At 35.0% G+C, this 18,964-nt stretch overlaps 1 protein-coding gene across 2 annotated transcripts in view; it reads left to right on the plus strand.

Annotated features, from left to right (window-relative positions):
* The window catches only part of LOC138714804 (facilitated trehalose transporter Tret1-like), a 328,031-nt gene that overhangs the window by 107,884 nt on the left and 201,183 nt on the right, over positions 1-18,964 (plus strand). The window lies entirely within an intron of this gene.

Genomic DNA, 18,964 nt, shown 5'->3' on the forward strand with positions numbered 1-18,964 from the left:
CCGCATTACTTCTGATGAGGATGAGGAGGAAATAAATGGTGCCGGGTCTCCTGAATTCCATAGGCCTACATCGAAGGATCTTGGTTTCCTTTCAAATATACCGTCTAATGAGTCACAGAGACCTACTCAAGATGGTTTTGGTGATCTCACAAGAGATATATGTACTTTAATTTTTTTATCTTTTTTTAGAGCTGCTTATACTTTAGCAATTTCATGAATATTAAATTTTGATAGAAGGAATTATATTTATTATTTGGAGTTATTAAAGGGCAGTTTTGAGATAGAAATTACTTCTTTTCTTGTAGTTATAGCACCTATAACTTGGGTCTCTCTGAAAGTAATGCTGAGATTTTAGTATCGCGATTACATCAGTGGAAATTACTGTAATAAAATATAAATATTTCAATTTACCAGAGAAGGCGCATACCTGTTCACAGTTCTTAGGAACCAATAGAGCAATAAATTGCAAGGAGAATGTGAATGAAATGTTGTCGTGCTATGAAAAACTGGGTTGCAATATGTCGTATATTTCAGTTCTTCCATGCTTATCTCGACAAAGACAATAGTGTCTTTATATATGTTATGTTGTATTATTCTGATATTACTCTTAATATTTTATGTCTTTATTTGTAAATAATACTGAAATTTATCAATGCGTATCATATCATACCATTCAAGTAATTATTTACTTAAAAATTATTGGTTTGACTAGTTTCTGGAACATGAGTATATTTATTTGGTGAATACTTTGATACTAACAAGCAAACTTTTTGATGGGGACAGATAAAAAGTTAATTTTTTTTTCTTCCACCATGTTAAAAATGTCAAAAGAAGTGCTTATATAAATTTTGGCCACTCGACCGCAATTACAAGGGCCGTAAGAATATAAGTTTGCCAGGGGCCGTTAACAGAAAGAAAACACAATTTCACTGGAAAAATTTATTGGGACATAGCAATTGTTGAGCTATTATTGTTTTTAACATATTCCCCACCGGAATTGAGACATTCGTCATATCATGGGATCGCCAGAGAGGTGCAGACGGCTGTTAAACGCTGGTTCCGATCCCAGGCGGCTGGCTTCTACGACAGGATACAAAAATTGATTCCATGGTATGACAAATGTCTCAATTCCAGTGTGGGGTATGTTGACAAATAGCGCAACAATTGCTGTATCTATTTCGATAAACATTTCCATGCAATTGCGCTTTTTACTGTAAACGGCCCCCTCTTGCTTAAAAAAGTCCCTTGTGCAGACACTTGCATTTCCCTATTTCGACTATGCGGACATTTTACTGACTGACCTCTCCAGCGACAACAAAATGAAACTTCAACGTGCTCATAATTTGTGTGTACGTTTTGTAAGCAATGTTCGTAAATATGATCATATTACCCCATCCCTGGAAGCAATAGGTTGGCTTAAACTAGATAAGAAAAGAAATTTACATTCATTTCTCTTTCTCTTCGAAATCTTGAACTCTTCTATTCCTTCGTACCTGTCGTCTCGCTTCACTTACCTTTCTTCCCACCATAATCTGAACACACGCTCTCGTCATGAAACAATACTAACAATACCATCCCATCGCACCTCCCCATACTCATCTTCTTTCACAATAGCCCTGCCAAGACTCTGGAATTCGCTACCTGCTAGCATCAGGGACTGTCGAAATAAAATTGAATTCAAACGAAAACTTACTAGGCTCTTGGTCAGTAATTGATTACTTGTAAATAGTTTCTTTAATCTATCACAAAATATTTCAATATTCAGTAATTTCATCACTATACAATTTTGTTATTCTAGATTTAATTTGTAATTCAGTAAATATAAAATATTCTTTGTTTCTCTATGATAAATTATCTAGCTTTAATTATTCAGGTAATCTTTTCGTACTTTGATTTTATTGTAATTGTAAATTTAATACTAATTGTAATATTATTTGTAATTGTAATTGTAAATTTAATACTAACTTAATTGTAATTTTATTGTTGATATTGTAGTTGGAATCTCCTGGTAGAGGGGCAGAGAAGGCCTGACGGCCTTATCTCTACCAGGTTAAATAAATAAATACTACTAAATACTACTACTACTAAAAATCACTTTCTGGACGGTCTCGTAATTGCGGTCGAGTGGCCAAAATTTGTATAAGCATTTCTTTTGAAATTATTATCATGGTGGAAGAAAAAAAATTTAACTTTTTTATCTGCCCCCATCAGAATGTTTGCTTGTAAGATGCGAATGACTTATCTAAAAAAACTAGAGCAAAGTATTTTTGTAGATAGTAATATTTTATCACCTTATGCTCAGATGAATCTGAAAAACCTAACATGATGCCATTTACACATTTTCAATGCAAATTTGTTGACCAGTGATCGGAGAGGGGATTGCTATGGCTTTATAAAATTTAATTTAATTTTCAATAACCTGAAATGTAAGTACAATTTTATTACCTGATTTTTTTTTTACATTCAATACTATAAAATATAAGTAACTTCCTTTCTGTGGAATGTCTGCAAGAGTGCTTCCAAGTACGATATTTTCATACAATGCAAATTCATCTAGTGTCAAAACGAGAGACTATAAGATGCATTCCTGTATTAGTGTTCATTACTTATTCACACTGCAAAGGGAATCAATTGCCATTCTTTCGATCTTCCTAGAGAATCAATTTCCTGCCTGCTTCCAACCGCTGAATTCGTGTCAGTGAACGATGGAGCCTCACAGATTTCTGTGAAGGTCTCGAAGGAATCTTCCGGCTTGTCATTCCTGAACCCTCCCCTTTGGCCTCCATTCGGGGCCCTTGAACGCAGAGAGCGACATCGTGCTGGAGCAGGATGATACACTCTGGCTCTGAGCCCGGCGCCGCTTCCGGTAGTCCTTGCTTCTCATGCCAGATCGTGCGCTTTTACTGATGAATTCTCAGAGAGTCCTGCCCATCGCAAACTGAACACATTTTCCTTTCAACACTTTGTGCTATGTTTTATAGATGAGAAGGGACTGATTCAGAAATACTGCTACTTCATCACATTCTTCTTCTTCTTCTTCTTCTTCTTCTTCTTCTGCCTGATAAGTGTTAGGTCACAAGGCCTGTTACGGTCTCACATAACATTTTCACGCCATCTCTTAGCAGGACGACCCACAGATCTTTGGCCATTTGGTACATAATCATAAATTGCCTTTGGGAGTCTACTATTACTCATTCTTTCCAAATGATGTTTCCAATTAGACTGATATTGAACAATGTAATCTAAAACTGGTTAGCAGAAAATCCACAAACGATTAGGGAAAACACGGAAATTCTACTTGAAGCAAGTAAAGCGATAGGGATGGAAGTAAATCCCGAAAGACTAAGTATATGATTATGTCTCGTGACCAGAATATTGTACGAAATGGAACTATAAAAATTGGAGATTTATCCTTCGAAGAGGTGGAAAAATTCAAATATCTTGGAGCAACAGTAACAAATATAAATGCCACTCGGGAGGAAATTAAATGCAGAATAAATATGGGAAATGCCTGTTATTATTCGGTTGAGAAGCTTTTGTCATCTAGTCTTCTGTCAAAAAATCTGAAAGTTAGAATTTATAAAACAGTTATATTACCGGTTGTTCTGTATGGTTGTGAAACTTGGACTTTCACTTTGAGAGAGGAACAGAGATTAAGGGTGTTTGAGAATAAGATTCTTAGGAAAATATTTGGGGCTAAGAGGAATGACGTTACAGGAGAATGGAGAAAGTTACACAACGCAGAGCTGCACGCATTGTATTCTTCACCTGACATAATTGGGAACATTAAATCCAGACGTTTGAGATGGGAAGGGCATGTAGCACGTATAGGCGAATCCAGAAATGCATATAGAGAGTTAGTTGGCAGGCCGGTGGGCAAAAGGCCTTTGGGGAGGCAGAGACATAGATGGGAGGATAATATTAAAATGGATTTGAGGGAGGTGGGATATGATGGTAGAGACTGGATTAATCTTGCTTAGGATAGGGATCAATGGCGGGCTTATGTGAGGGCGGCAATGAACCTTCGAGTTCCTTAAAAGCCAGTAAGTAAGTAAGTAAGTAAGTAAGTAAGTAAGTAAGTAAGTAAGTAAGTAAGTAAGTAAGTAAGTAAGTAAGTAAGTAATCTAAAACTGGTTGAGTTTTTAGTTCCTTTAAAATTTCACAATTTCTTTTCAGATCCCATTTAGTATAGCCCGCTGTTCTTCGCATGAATCGCATTTCACAAGCCGTTATTCTGCTTTTATCTGCTTTCCTCAGTGTCCATGCTTCGCTGCCATAGCTGAGCATCGGTCGTGCCAATGTGTTGTAGAGACGTATGCGGGTGTGTTTCTGAACCAAGGATGGTTTCATCACACTATTTATAATGCCCATAGCTCTTGTATATTTATTAATTTTCTGTGATATGTCCAATTCTTCAAAAATGGAAAGATTGTAACCTAAATATGGGAAACTATTACATCTTTCTAATATTTTATTATCGAGACAAATTTTATTTTATAACGTTTAAAGCATTATAAGATATTAGCCTGGCAGTACTTTAAACGTTATGAACTAGCAGTACCGGTACTATTTCTGAATCAGTTCCTTCTCATCTATAAAACATAGCACAAGGGGGTCATTCCACGTGACTCATGTAACAGTTTGACTCCTTTAAGATGGAAATTTAATGCATAATAATAAAACAATAAATACATTTTTCTAAAATTACGTTTGTAGTTTTCTAAAACTACGGTTGTACTATTTTCGTTAACGTCTGTTGGTATTAAATCTCCAGATTCGCTCTTGTGTTTAAAACTCATATATCCAATTGTTCTTCTAATAGTTGTAACTGTCCTATTCTAAATGAATCTCCTCAAGTTAAATATCTCGGAATAATAATCGACCAACTTTTACGTTCTTTTTCTGTGCAATAGATTAAGAAAAATTATTCACTATTTTGTCATCCTACGAAATTACTTGACTGTCCATACTTTACGAATGATTTATCTCGCATTAGTACAAGCTATATTACAATACGGCATTATAGGATGGGGTAGTGCTTATAGTACTCCCTCATGCCAATAACTCTGCTACAGAAAATAATAATAAAAATATACCTTAATAAACCTCTTGGTTATCCTTCAGAGCTGTTGTATTCAGAATTTAAAGTATTTGACTTCCATCAAATTTATAAGAATGTATTACTGAATTTCGTACATAAAAAAAAACGAAATATATTTAATTTATATTCACATAAATATAAAGCCAAAAGATCAGCCAACATATGCTTGACAGTACATAAATGTACCACAATTGTAGCATATAATCACAGTAGTAACTTCGCTCCAAGGCTTTATAACATGATAATAACTAAATTCCCAAACATACAATTTGCTATTAAAAAATTGCGTTAGAGAAAATGTAAAGTTCAATCATTGTGATATCTGTGTTTTTCTTCTTCTTTTCTTTTTTTTTTTTCTTTTTTACTCTGTTATTTAATAAAATCTCTTAACATTATGTGGAATGCCCCCTGAGCAAAAGTAGGTAACTTGCTTTTTCTGGGGGTGCTAGAGTGTTTTTATATAAAAAATCAATATGTATCTTTGTTCTGGCAATAAAATTATTATTATTATTATTATTATTATTATTATTATTATTATTATTATTATTATTATTATTATTATTATTATATAACAAACAAAGTTGATTTGGTGATTAGCGGCTGTTTCGGTCCCACATTTTCGGTAAACAGACAGATAGGTAACAAATATATTGTTACCTGATACTTGGGCAACGCTTTTTCGGTCATTGGTATCTTTGGGGAACTACAAATTGGTAATAACTTTTTGGGTAATTACGGTATATTGGTACCTACTTCGATCATTATACTCTCAAAATATAATGAAATGGAAGGAATAATTATTTTTATTGTAAGCAATTCTACAGGAATTTTCTGTCTGATAGGTACTATTTCATTTCTTCCTCTTCACTACCACTATCAGCCACACGCTCACTGGGGTTGATCTTCAGTTTGTAGGCCAGTGTCCTTAAATAAACATCCAACTGTCCTCTGATCTTGTAGTTCTGGTTACTTCTATTCAGAAATGTTATTGCATTTTACAAATTATTGTTGTTGTTTAGTTAACTGTCCGAAGACAGGCCTGAACCTCACAAGTGACACCAAGAAGACACCACTTATGAGGCAACTAGGCCACGAGATAATGGCCAGTTCCTTTCCTCCCCCTCCATTGCATACATCGCCGACTAGCTACATATTATACTAGTCAGACTTCAGATGTATACAAACAATTGTTCTTCCTCTGACACATATCGTCAAGTGAGATGTACTGCCTGATAATAGATGTACATATGAGTCAGAATCTCAACCAGAGGTTTTCCCGTTGCTAGGAAATGTAATTTAAATTAAATTTATTTTATAACTAATGACCAAGCAAAACGACTGAAACAAAGCAAAGACAAAAATGATAAAGTGATCCAAGTGACCGAAGTGCTGTATCAAAAATTTCGTGGTACGAAAATGGCCTATTACCGAAAATGCTGTACCAAAAAATTTCGTGGGACCGAAATGTCTTATTTACCTAAATGGCCTTACTTACTTACAAATGGATTTTAAGGAACCCGGAGGTTCATTGCCCCCCTCACATAAGCCCGCCAACGATCCCTATTCTGTGCAAGATTAATCCAGCCTCTACCATCATATCCCACCTCCCTCAAATCCATTTTTATATTATCCTCCCATCTACGTCTCGGCCTATCCAAAGGTCTTTTCCCCTCTGACCTCCCAACTAACACTCTATATGCATTTCTGGATTCGCCCATACGTGCTGCATGCCCTGCCCATCTCAAACGTCTGGATTTAATGTTCCTAATTATATCAGATGAAGAATACAATGCGAGCAGTTCTGTGTTGTGTAACTTTCTCCATTCTCCTGTAACTTCATCCCTCTTAGCTCCAAATATTTTCCTAAGAACCTTATAGACTAAATGGTCTAGTACCAAAAATGAAAAGTGACTCAAGAAGATGGACCGAAACAGCGTGAAACGGATTTGATACGCCAGTGTTGGGAAATAGCACTAAATACCCTTAAATCAAAACTGTCATGTATTTCTTGTGTATTAAAAAATTTAACTTTGTCTGTGATTCACGTTACAAGAATATCTCCCTCTCAAACATATCTTCATTACGATACAGAATCTGTTCATGTAGTGTAGGCTTTCACGGCCGGAGTCTATAGATCTAGATTCATTTTCCGGGCTGAGAGGCCGTGGTCTGTTGGTTTGTTTTCTACCAGACGTTTCGTCTGCAACTGCAACGAAACGTCTGGTAAAAGACAAACCAACAGACCACGGCCTCTCAGCCCAGAAAATGAATCTAGATCTATAGAATCTGTTCTGTTTGTATGCTGTCCAACATACATATTTTTATTATGAAAGAAAATAGATTTAGGGCAATAATGCATACAATAAAAAAGAAATAAGTTACACAATTAACAGTATCTAAATTCTCCTTATTAACATAATCATTTAAATGGAAATGTGCCTCGTCACTCATGAACATAACTTCGTCAGCCAAAATTTCCATCTTTCTCTCGGCGAATGTCCTGCGTTGGACATAGTCTCCCCCATTCAATTGCTGAACAATCATAAGTTTATATGGATGAAACTTAAGATCTGAATGCAATATTCGGCGCACAGAACGTTCTGAAAGTCGCAGTGCTATAGCCTGCCGTCTAGCTGATCGATGTGGACTGCTCGTAACAGCCACTCTTACTCGCTCAATGTTACCTGGCGTTCATACACTTCGAAAGTATCCTAGTGGTTTCTTCCTGCAAGCTGATGCTGATAATCGAAAGTTTTGTACCCACCTCAATATGGTATTGCGAGCAGGAACGGCTCCGTGGCAGCCAACATTAAATTGGAGACGAAAGGAACGCTGGGTTTTCACAACTGAATCACCATTCTTGAAAAATGTCTCGATAACAAAGCACGATGCTCCGAGCTCCAAACTTCCATGATTACACAAAATGGCATCAAAAATGCTAACAAACGACAATCGATATCCATAACCCCTCATGTTGCTCAGTAAACGGCCTTCTAAAACCGTTCGATTCCTTTGCCACACCAAGTATTAGAATACATGAGGTTTAGTTAGTTAGTTAGTTAGTTAGTTAGTTAGTTAGTTAGTTAGTTAGTTAGTTAGTTAGTTAGTTAGTTAGTTAGTTAGTTAGTTAGTTAGTTTAAAACAGTCCGATTCCTTTGCCGCACCTTGTATTAGAATACATGAAGTTAGTTAGTTAGTTAGTTAGTTAGTTAGTTAGTTAGTTAGTTAGTTAGTTAGTTAGTTAGTTAGTTAGTTAGTTAGTTAGTTAGTTAGTTTAAAACCGTCCGATTCCTTTGCCGCACCTTGTATTAGAATACATGAAGTTAGTTAGTTAGTTAGTTAGTTTAAAACCGTCCGATTCCTTCGCCGCACCTTGTATTAGAATACATGAAGTTAGTTAGTTAGTTAGTTTAAAACCGTCCGAATCCTTTGCCGCACCTTGTATTAGAATACATGAAGTTAGTTAGTTAGTTAGTTAGTTAGTTAGTTAGTTAGTTAGTTAGTTAGTTAGTTAGTTAGTTAGTTAGTTAGTTGGTTTAAAACCGTCTGATTCCTTTGCCGCACCTTGTATTAGAATACATGAAGTTAGTTAGTTAGTTAGTTAGTTAGTTAGTTAGTTAGTGGTGTTTAAAAAGGGCGCGTCAGTTACTATGGCTATTTGCGCCCTTATCTAAAATCCTTCACAAAACAGAAACACAATACAATAACCAGAATGCTTAAAAGAACTAAAAAGCGTTGTCACTGTTAAAACGAGGTACACAAATGCAGTTTCAACAAGGTGATGCATAAAAATAATAAAAGTGAGCAGTTCTCAGACCCTAGCTAGTATTTAAAAAGGAACAATAAAGTAATAAAACATATGCCATCAGAAATAAATTATCTGGCGCATTTCTAAAATACTCAGATGTAAAAGGTCCGAATGTCACGTTTGTTAAAAATATATACTAAACAACAAATGTAACCTCCGGATGTAAAGGGTCAGGAGGATAAGTAAAACGGGTCATTAAACAAACTAAATCACCCTGTCAAGCCCTGTATTCGATAAAAATCTCAGAACTGCATTTGTACAATTAAAATCATTTCCAAGAGCGTCACGTAGAGTCGGCCGAATTCCAAATTGCCGACGGACACGGTCGTATTTTCTACAATGCAATAAAAAATGTTCCACCGTAAGTGGAACACGGCATATATCACACTCCGGCTGAGGCTCGCCATGTAGGAGATGGCCATGTGTCAGATGACAGTGGCCAATCCTCAACCGGGTGAGTAAAACCTCTTCGTGTCGTGATGCTCTTGTGAACGAATCCCAAACTCGAACAGCAGAATACATGAATACAGGTTCATTTTTCGATATAAAATTACAGAGAACTATTCCTTAAGACTTAGAATTCCTGTACATTTAAATCATCCATTATCACGTGATATATCTTTTTAGACACCCTGTATGTAGAATTTACATTAGTACAATGCCGAAATACAGGTTCACCTTCTCGACAGAGAAATATCACGAGTTGAACTTGGATGGTTGAGAACAACGTTGTTACGCCCTCCCGAGGCCAAGACGTGAATATCCCGCGTTTCCGAGTACACTACCAACACTCACGCAGTTTCCTCGTCGTAATTGCAGCTTCCGCCGAGCAGTAGATAAATCATTCCGAATTACGTAAGTCGTGAACTCGGCCACGTCACCCAATTATCCATCAGTGTTATGATACAAGAGCTTTCCCACAATATTGCAGTAGATGAGCTTGTTTAAACTTCCACTGTCACTCACTCATTTTCTGGCAAATCACATAAGAAATGAGAGGGGATGAAATCAGTTCCAGATGTCCTATCACCGTCATCATCACTGTACGGGTTGGTCATATAGAGTGGTTTATTTTTCCCTCTTTTCTCTCCTTATAGTTTATCCCGGTTATGTTGGTCCTCATATTCGAGCAAAATTGTATTAAACCTTTTTGTTTGAAATCTATATATTTTATTTATTTATTTATTTATTTATTTATTTATTTATTTATTTATTTATTTATTTAATCTGGTACAGATAAGGCCATCAGGCCTTCTCTTCCCCTCTACCAGGGGATTACAACTACAATATTAAGAATACAATTACAATTATAATTACAATTAATATTAAATTTACAAATACAATAAAAATCAAAGTACTAAAAGATTAACTGATTAATAAAAGCTAGACAGTTTATTGTAAAAGTTAAGAAGAGAGAAACATGTTTTTATTAATTAAGTAAAAATTAAACCTACTCTACGCAGTAAGAAAATGGTTAATAAGTTTGCTTTTGAACGCTACTAAATTCCGACAGTCTCTGATATCACTGGGTAGGGTATTCCACAATTTGAACTGATAATGGAAATTACGGGAAAACGGCTGAACGGATTTTAATGAATGACCCGTCATTTTGAAGCTTGGCATCCAAGGATTTTCGGAAAAATAGTAACTTCCAGTGAAGCGTTAGCTTTCCTACATAATTTTCCTATTTTCCAAAATCCATCTATAGTCAGTTTTGAGAACTAATTGCATCCATATATATAATTTGAACTGGTAATGGAAATTACGGAAAAACGTCTGAACGGATTTTAATGAATGACCCGTCATTTTGAAGCTTGGCATCCAAGAATTTTCAGAAAAATAGTAACTTTTAGTGAAGCGTTAGTTTTCCCACATAATTTTCCTATTTTCCAAAATCCACCTTTCGTCAGTTTTGAAAACTAATTGCATTTCAGAATAAAACAAAACGCACTACAATAAGCAATAGGCTATTACACGAAGGCCATGACCTGCATATTTAGAGTTCAAATTCAAATGGTTATTAAAAACTTCAAGACTTACTAAAAATAATTTACAGATCTGATTCTGCGGTGTGTAATTTTCTGAGTACAGCTGTGTATTGGATATTAAAATCTACAAAACTTGAGGTGCTTTCATGACATTATTACCATTAGAAATGAAATATTATAGTTAATGTCATGATGTGACTATTTTTCATTAATTATACATATTAATGCTATACTGATGATATGAAAGTGAAGCGTTTTGGGGTTATATAAGTAGATGCAGAGAATATTTTAAATTAGATCTTCATTTCTATAATTTACTGAGTAGCGGGTATAATATATATTACAAAACTTACGTAAGACAATAATATCGTTATTAAAAATTAAATATTTTTATAGTTATTAATCAAGTGGGGTTGGATCTTTTTCATATACTTAATGGCGGTGTGGTGTAGATATTTATATGCGTCATTCTCTTCAGTATTGGCTAGACTGGCTAGAGAAAGCGCAAAAATTACAATTCCTAAGGAAAGACCAAAAGGTCTTAAAATAAAAGGCCTACAAAATTTTGTAGTCTCCCGATCATTTCAACAAGATCTCTTAGCAGGTTAAAATGATTTTATCCTCTACATTTCAAGCTCTCCATGCCGCAGCTATACCAAGATGCTATGTCTATTGTTCGAAAGCATAGCAAACCTGACTTTTTTTTAACTTTCACCCACAATCCACAATGACCTGAAATATCTATTGCTTTACTCCCGCATGAAAATCCCGACTGATCGTCCTGGCATTGTTACTTGCGTTTTCGCGTTGAAACTCAAAAACTGAAGGTGGATAGGTTCAAGAAAAAGTATTTGGCATAAAAAACATTCACAGGGAGTATGTTTCATTATTATGGAAGCAAATAACTTTCAAAATGTCTGGTATTCTTCATTGAAAATATATCTGAAAAAATTTTATTTGAATGTCTAATGAACGTAGTTTGCAGCACTTGTATATCTTAAATTATAACCCTCTGAAATTACTTACGGTTTACCCTGTAACGGCTTTAGATTTGTTCAAATAAAGAAAAGAGAACTTTTAACTTGTTTTAATTGGTTTAAAATAATTTTATTCCAACATTAAAATGATTTCTGATGAATGCTTTCAACGATTTCTGAAATGTCTCTCATTTTCATTGTTAAGTGATAGTTTTACGTTGAAAAGTTCAACTCTGTTATAAAAACGTACCTTGAGAAATAAACAATGTCACCGGGAAAAATGATTAGTTACTGTGCTTTTGGTTTAAACGCCATAACAACAATCATCTTACGTTCCACTACCTGTCGATTATTATGATGTTTAGGAATAAAATTTGAATTCCTGGAATAATAACCGAGATTTTCACGAAACCTTTGTGGAATTTCTGTAGAACTCCTAGCTTCGAATCATCCAAATGTAAGCCTCAAAAAGTCTAATTAAATGTGGATCTTTAACATTAGCTTAAACAGAAATTTCAAGTGAAATAAATATTTAATTCAATTGCCTAATAATTCGAATTATCCAACGAATCTATTAACCAATCTCTACTGTATATTATTCTGTACTTAATGGATTCTTACGGTGTTGAAAGCAGGAAATATTAAAATGTTGCAATGAGTTTGTCCAGTGTTTTCAGTGAGATGAAACAAAGTTTTTGAGGTTATATGTTATTATGGAGAAACATGGTTTAACCTCTACGAATGTCAAACAAAAGATCTATCAATATAAACAGTGAAATCATTAGTCTTCTCTTACCTTAAAAACGTCCCGAGTGCAGAAATCAGCTGGGAGAATTGTGGTTTCACTTTTTTGGGATGCAGAAGAAATTATCATGGTTGAATTCCTGTAACAAAGCAACAATATCAATGTCTATTCTAGCCTTATAAGATGACTGCGAGTAAACTGATTAAAGTGATCATATTTCAACAGAACGTTTACAACTCTAGTGATATTACAAAATAGTAAACAACAAAACACTGTAAATATGTTCGTCGTTCTCTTATTCAATAATCATCCTCCTTTCTGCCACATCATGCACAGCATTTTGCAGAAAAAAGTCTATCAACAGTCGTAAATTATTGAGAAATTACATCCTTCAGTTAACCAGTAAGCTTGTTGGGTGTCTTTGAGGTACCGGTAACACCAAACCAAAAATCGATAGGATTGAGGTCAGGAGATCGTGGAGGTCAGATTGTTTTTAAATGCATGCTGATAATATGATCGCCAAAGATCACTCCAATCAATTGTTTTCAGGGGTATAGATGTTTGCGGTGCGTTACCGACATTTGACATAATACATCTTGGATACTTGTTATAAATCACTGTTTCATATCATATATGTTTTTATGTCATTTTCCTTTTTATTTGTCTTTTCTGTGTATTGTATATAATATGTCTATGTCTTATGTGTTGAACATGCACTTGTATGTCCTGTCTATTTCAAGTTATTTTGTGTCATATTTATTATTTTATTTATTATTTATTTATATATATATATATTTATTTATTTATTTATTCTGGCGTAGTTAAAGCCATCAGGCCTTCTCTTCCACAACACCATATACTATATGCGTCCTTAAAAGTAATATGTACATTTCTACGAATGCTTACTTATTATTATTATTATTATTATTATTATTATTATTATTATTATTATTATTATATTATTATTTATTTTTTTTTGTAAGTAACAAGTCTGTGTGTGATATGTCCTGGGAAAGTACTGTATGTAATATGTCTGCATTTCATATATCATGTATCTATTTCTATATATTATATCTACTTTATCTTATATCTTTGTATTTGTATAATATAAATATGATTTTTGTTGTCATACACATTTAATGTAATATGTATATTTATGTCATAATTATGTATATATTTTATGTAACTATTTGTACAGGGCTATAACATGTATGATTTAATTACAGTCCTAATATACCTTCGGGTAAAATAGTGTTCTATAAACTTGGAAATTCAATAATATTGAATAGGGATCAATGACATACAAGTCATAAAAGGCGGTATTCCCCTTCCCAAAATGGAAAGATTTCTAAGTCCGAAAAATTTCCGATCATTAAAAATAAGTGGCTTTGTCACAGACATTTCCTACAAAGGTGTTATTTAGTTAGATTTTAGAATTTAAAGTTCAGAGACGATCTGGTCCTGTGCTTTGCTACACAACCACGAAAATTATTCTCCTAAGAATATTTTCACTATAAAATAATCGTTCGTCAAAATTGTTTAGAAGAATATAATGACAAATTCCAGGACCCGCGATTGAGGAATATTGCCTTAGACCACGATGCTACGACGCTACGACGCGGGACAAATTAACAAAATGAAGTAAAATAAGTCCTAAAGTTCACCTAGCACAATGATGTTTTCGGCTTTTCTTTATCTCAAGTAATATAATTATTATAGAACTTTAAATTTGCCCTGAACTAAACGCCCCACTCCTGTCTTTCCCGCGTTGTCTCTTAGAAAGGAAAATATTACATTCCAACTTTTAAAAGAAATGCCATTCCATCTTGTAATATCACGTAAGAAGCGACACAATAACAAAAAAAGAATCTTATACCTGAACTCTGAGCATGAGTCATCTACACGAAATTCTATCGGAAATATAATTCGTGCTACGTCATACTTCAGAAACAATTGACACCTGAGTCAGCGGTATCTTCATTTGTTTTGTAAACAAATTAGTTACCTTGAAACCGGTTGCGACGATCGTGCAGATAACAAATTTCCCTTTCGTGACGAACCTTTTCTCCACAATTACAAGCGTTGTAGGCTACGAGGAATTTCCTTATGGAGAGTGCCAACATTTCTTCGTCTAACGTCACTGCGATGGTCCTTCCTTTTTCGAGAACAAGTGAATATTTCGGAGAGCCCGTGATCGTTTAGGAAAGGTCATGGTTACGCCTTATTTGCCAGCGTCCAAAATGGAACTGCTTTTCATTCTACTTGAGTTATTCACCAACAACAAAGTACAAAATTGTTGAGAAGAAGGTATTTCCTTTTTTTAATTTGTCATTATAGGTATTAAACATAAATTGAGAGCATAAACGGTGCTGGAAAATACATATTTTGATATTTTTACGAATATACAGGGACGTCATTTTATTTTTACTAACATTTCTAATATTAACCTGGCTATACCTTTGAATTAACGATTAAGAACCAGAAACACCGTTTGCTACCCCTTTCCACGACTGGAATTCGATGATACTGGCGTAATATACAAACAAATCACTTTACTAGGTATAGGAGGGAAGAAAAGTAGTTCATCCATTTACGTAAACGAGAAAATATCGCGCTTTTGAGTTTGATAATTTTCATTAGGTTTTTGTTTAATCAAAATACAGTACTGTATTAACAATAAGTGTTTTTACTCACGAACTGAGGTTTCCATGTGGACGTATTCATTATGCAGTGTATATTATACTGTCTACAGCACATCAGCGTACACAGCCGCAAGACAATACTTTTAAAAACAGCTTAAAAGATAACTTTCTTAGCATTTCACTCCAATCATACTGACTTAAACTATCACTGTCTACATTGTTACTCCTTCCTTTAGACATAGTGCTGTATTTTCAAAATTGTCTCATAATAATGTCTTTCTATTGTCTAACATTATTTGAAATATATTAACATTTTATATATTTTAGCTTAATTCTGCTACATAGTTTGTATTTCAATGTTTAATTAATATTTCATAGTATTTTGTTGTTTAATTCGTAAATAACTCTTGTATACATGTAGCTCTTATCTAAATCAAATTGTTGAATTCTTTGTAAGTTCATACATATGTATGTATACTTTTTGCTAGTTGAGTGGAAGAGAAGGCCTTACGGCCTTAACTCTGCCAGCTAAAATAAATTATTATTATTACTATCTTAATAATTATACAAAAATATTAACGAACGAGGTATCATAGTTAATAAATGCGTGATTGTCTTCATAAAATCGAAAAATATATTACGAAGAAGGCATAAAAGTTAAGAAAATAGGCATAGACTACGTTATTTTCTTTGTGTCTATGTAGGCCTATATTGTTCAGTAATAAGGAAGTAAAGTTGAAAAAAAAAACATGTGATTGCCTCTGGAAATGTCACAATAATGTTCAAGAATAAGGGAGTAAAGTAAAGAAAACGATTGCTTTTATTTTAAAAATGTAAAAAAGTTTGAGAACTATGGTCCGTCCCAGGAATCTGTAGAGTAACTTCACACATATGGGATTGAGTCTATCTGTGCCGGAATGTATTGCGGGCAGCATCAGCTCGAGGCCGTTAAGGGGTAAGATGCTCGTTGGTAGAAGGTAGAGTAGAGTTCAGATAGAAATAATCCAATCTCTGCAAGCGATTGCTAGCTTCGTTCAAGCAATGCCTCCCCCCAGAACAGTCATTGGCCCTAGCCCTCCCACATACCACTTGCGCAGAGGCCTTGTTTCGTCTTTCTATTTTACAGATTCCTGTGACGGACCACAGCATAAAATTAAAAAAAAAACTGACTGTTTTACCACATACCTATCGAATAAACCTCAATAACATTAATTTTTAAAACAAAAGTTTTGAAAGAAGTTAATGGAAACTTTCCTCTGTGGATTTACTTTTAGCTTGGTCTTACACCTGCACGCAACCAAAACATGTCAAGTTTTCTGCTTTTAACAGTTAGGCCTACATTTGCTGCATGTCATGCGGGTTGCATCCCCGAATTAATAGCCGTTTGCCCATGCTTTCTCCAGACTGAACTTTTACCTCCTGACCGTGTATATTGAGACGGAAGAAGCGGGTGATAACATTGTGTACGCTACAGTTTAGCACAGCTTGTCTTGTTTGCCCTTCTATTTGAACAGCTTTCCTGCCCACGCAAACTCAATACGTAAACAGAACGCTAATAGATCTGTCCACTGTATAAAAATACACTCCCATACAAAGTGCAATGTAACCAGTGCAAAACTTTCTCCATGTGATATAAAGTGTTCACAACGAACGAAACTTTCTGTAAGAATGAATGGTATAGAATCGAACTAGAGGCCGGTTAGGCTAGTCTTATATCTGTAATGGACTCTACTGGGTGTTCATTTCAAAGTGTGTCATGACGTCACTGTTGTGAGTCAGCGATTTGAAGCGAGTTTCAGCTTTTATGTCAGAGAAGTTGCCTATTAATCAGGCGTTCAATCTGAACTTGAGAACGTGTAGGGTATAACTTGAACTTCGTAGAAACAGATGGCGGCCTGTACGGTCTGTGTGCTACCATAACCTCTTTCGAACTGTGTTTTGCGGGGGCAAGTCGTACGCAGGGTATTTGTTATCATCGGTTGCGTACGGCAACATTCCACAATACAAATCAAATGCTCCATGTCCATGCTGACCGTCGTGTCAACAAATACGTAAGTAATCGTCTCCCCATATCCCGACAGTAAGAAAAAAACTCACCTCAGTACGTGTTTCCAAACAGTTCACATTCCTGCCCCTACCGGCGTTACCGTACGTATCGGTAAGTACTCTTCTGAATGAACGCCGTACTTGCTAGGCAACTTCTCTGGCATATGGGTAATACGCCTTTGCGGAAGTGTAGGAAGATTGAATTCTCTAGGCTCATCGGCTAGCCACATGACAAAATACAGCGAGCCATGACACATTTTGAACTGAACACGCAGTATAGGCCGTATTCATAGACATTCTTAGCGCGGGCTTTCGGTGGATGTTCAGCGAACTAACGTTTTTCGTATTCATAAACCAGTGTCAGCGATATGATATGATAGGAATCCTGTTTAGCACGCTCGTAGCCCGGGCTAGCGAAATGTCTATGAATAGCACCCTATTTCTTTAACAAGGATATCTTACATAATCGAGGTCCGTCCATTTCTGCACGTTTTAACCAGGCTTTAGAAATCTTCGGAACAAACTCAATAATATGAGGAACGGGTCATTTTATCTACTTAATTCAAGCAACAGAGATGCCTGTAGGAATTAATGGTCTTTAATGTTCCTTGGATCCCTCTCAATGAGAGTCAAACCCCTTTATCCTATCGTCAATTTACAAGCTAAATTCTTCTTCCAAAAGAAGTCATATCCTACTTTTTTTTTTCTTGCGTTTAAAAGACCATTTCTCTCAAACGTCTTTTAATCCGCGAGTTTAGTAACTAATTTCAAATATCTCATCTAGCCATTTTTATCTTGAATAATAAATTTTTACTCTTTATGTGTAATAATATTGAAATTACCACGGGCTCTTCAAATTAAGAATTTATTTAAAATTGTCTTACATTTAGGAGAACTAATCTCTATAGATTGAGCAAAACTTTGCTCTACCGCCGCACGGTGTGTTTGCCTCCGACAGGCGAACTCCTATCTACAGACGCTGTTACAACCAAGACATAAATAAGACAGTAGTGTGTACGCAATATTCACATCTTCAGTATTGAATCTTAGTAATATCTATGCAGTAGTGTTGAAAATGTTATGTACTGAAGCTTTAACTATTCAAATGAAGAACTTAATTGTAATGAGTCTTACTTTACTAGAACTATTTCTAACGCCTGCATGAGCAAAACATCACTATACCGGCAAGTGGCATAGTTGCCGCCGGCACCGGTAGGCGCACTCCTAAATGCAGATGCTGTTACAACCAAGATACTGAGTATCTTCATCTTGAATACTGAATTTGAACAATATTTGTGCAGTAGTGTTATGCTGGTCAACCGCCTATAGGTGTACAAATTTTCGAGGAGTGGTGTAGCTAAGGTTTATTCAATCTGTACATAAAAATCATTGCCATTATTTTCTTTATTTTTAAACAACTTGGCGCTATGGTCCAACTTGTAAGCATTCTTACGAACACTTTAAACAAGCAGTGGACATCCAAACTAGATACATTTAGCCATAATAATAATAATAATAATAATAATAATAATAATAATAATAATAATAATAATAATAATAGTAATTAACTCTCTATGTGATCAACATCGTGAGATCACCTATTTTAAAGCAATAGGAACAAGAATTTCCATCTTAAGAACCTATCCTGGTTAACCCT

Source organism: Periplaneta americana, chromosome 15 (assembly GCF_040183065.1).
Source record: "Periplaneta americana isolate PAMFEO1 chromosome 15, P.americana_PAMFEO1_priV1, whole genome shotgun sequence".
Classification (NCBI taxonomy): Eukaryota; Metazoa; Arthropoda; class Insecta; order Blattodea; family Blattidae; genus Periplaneta; species Periplaneta americana.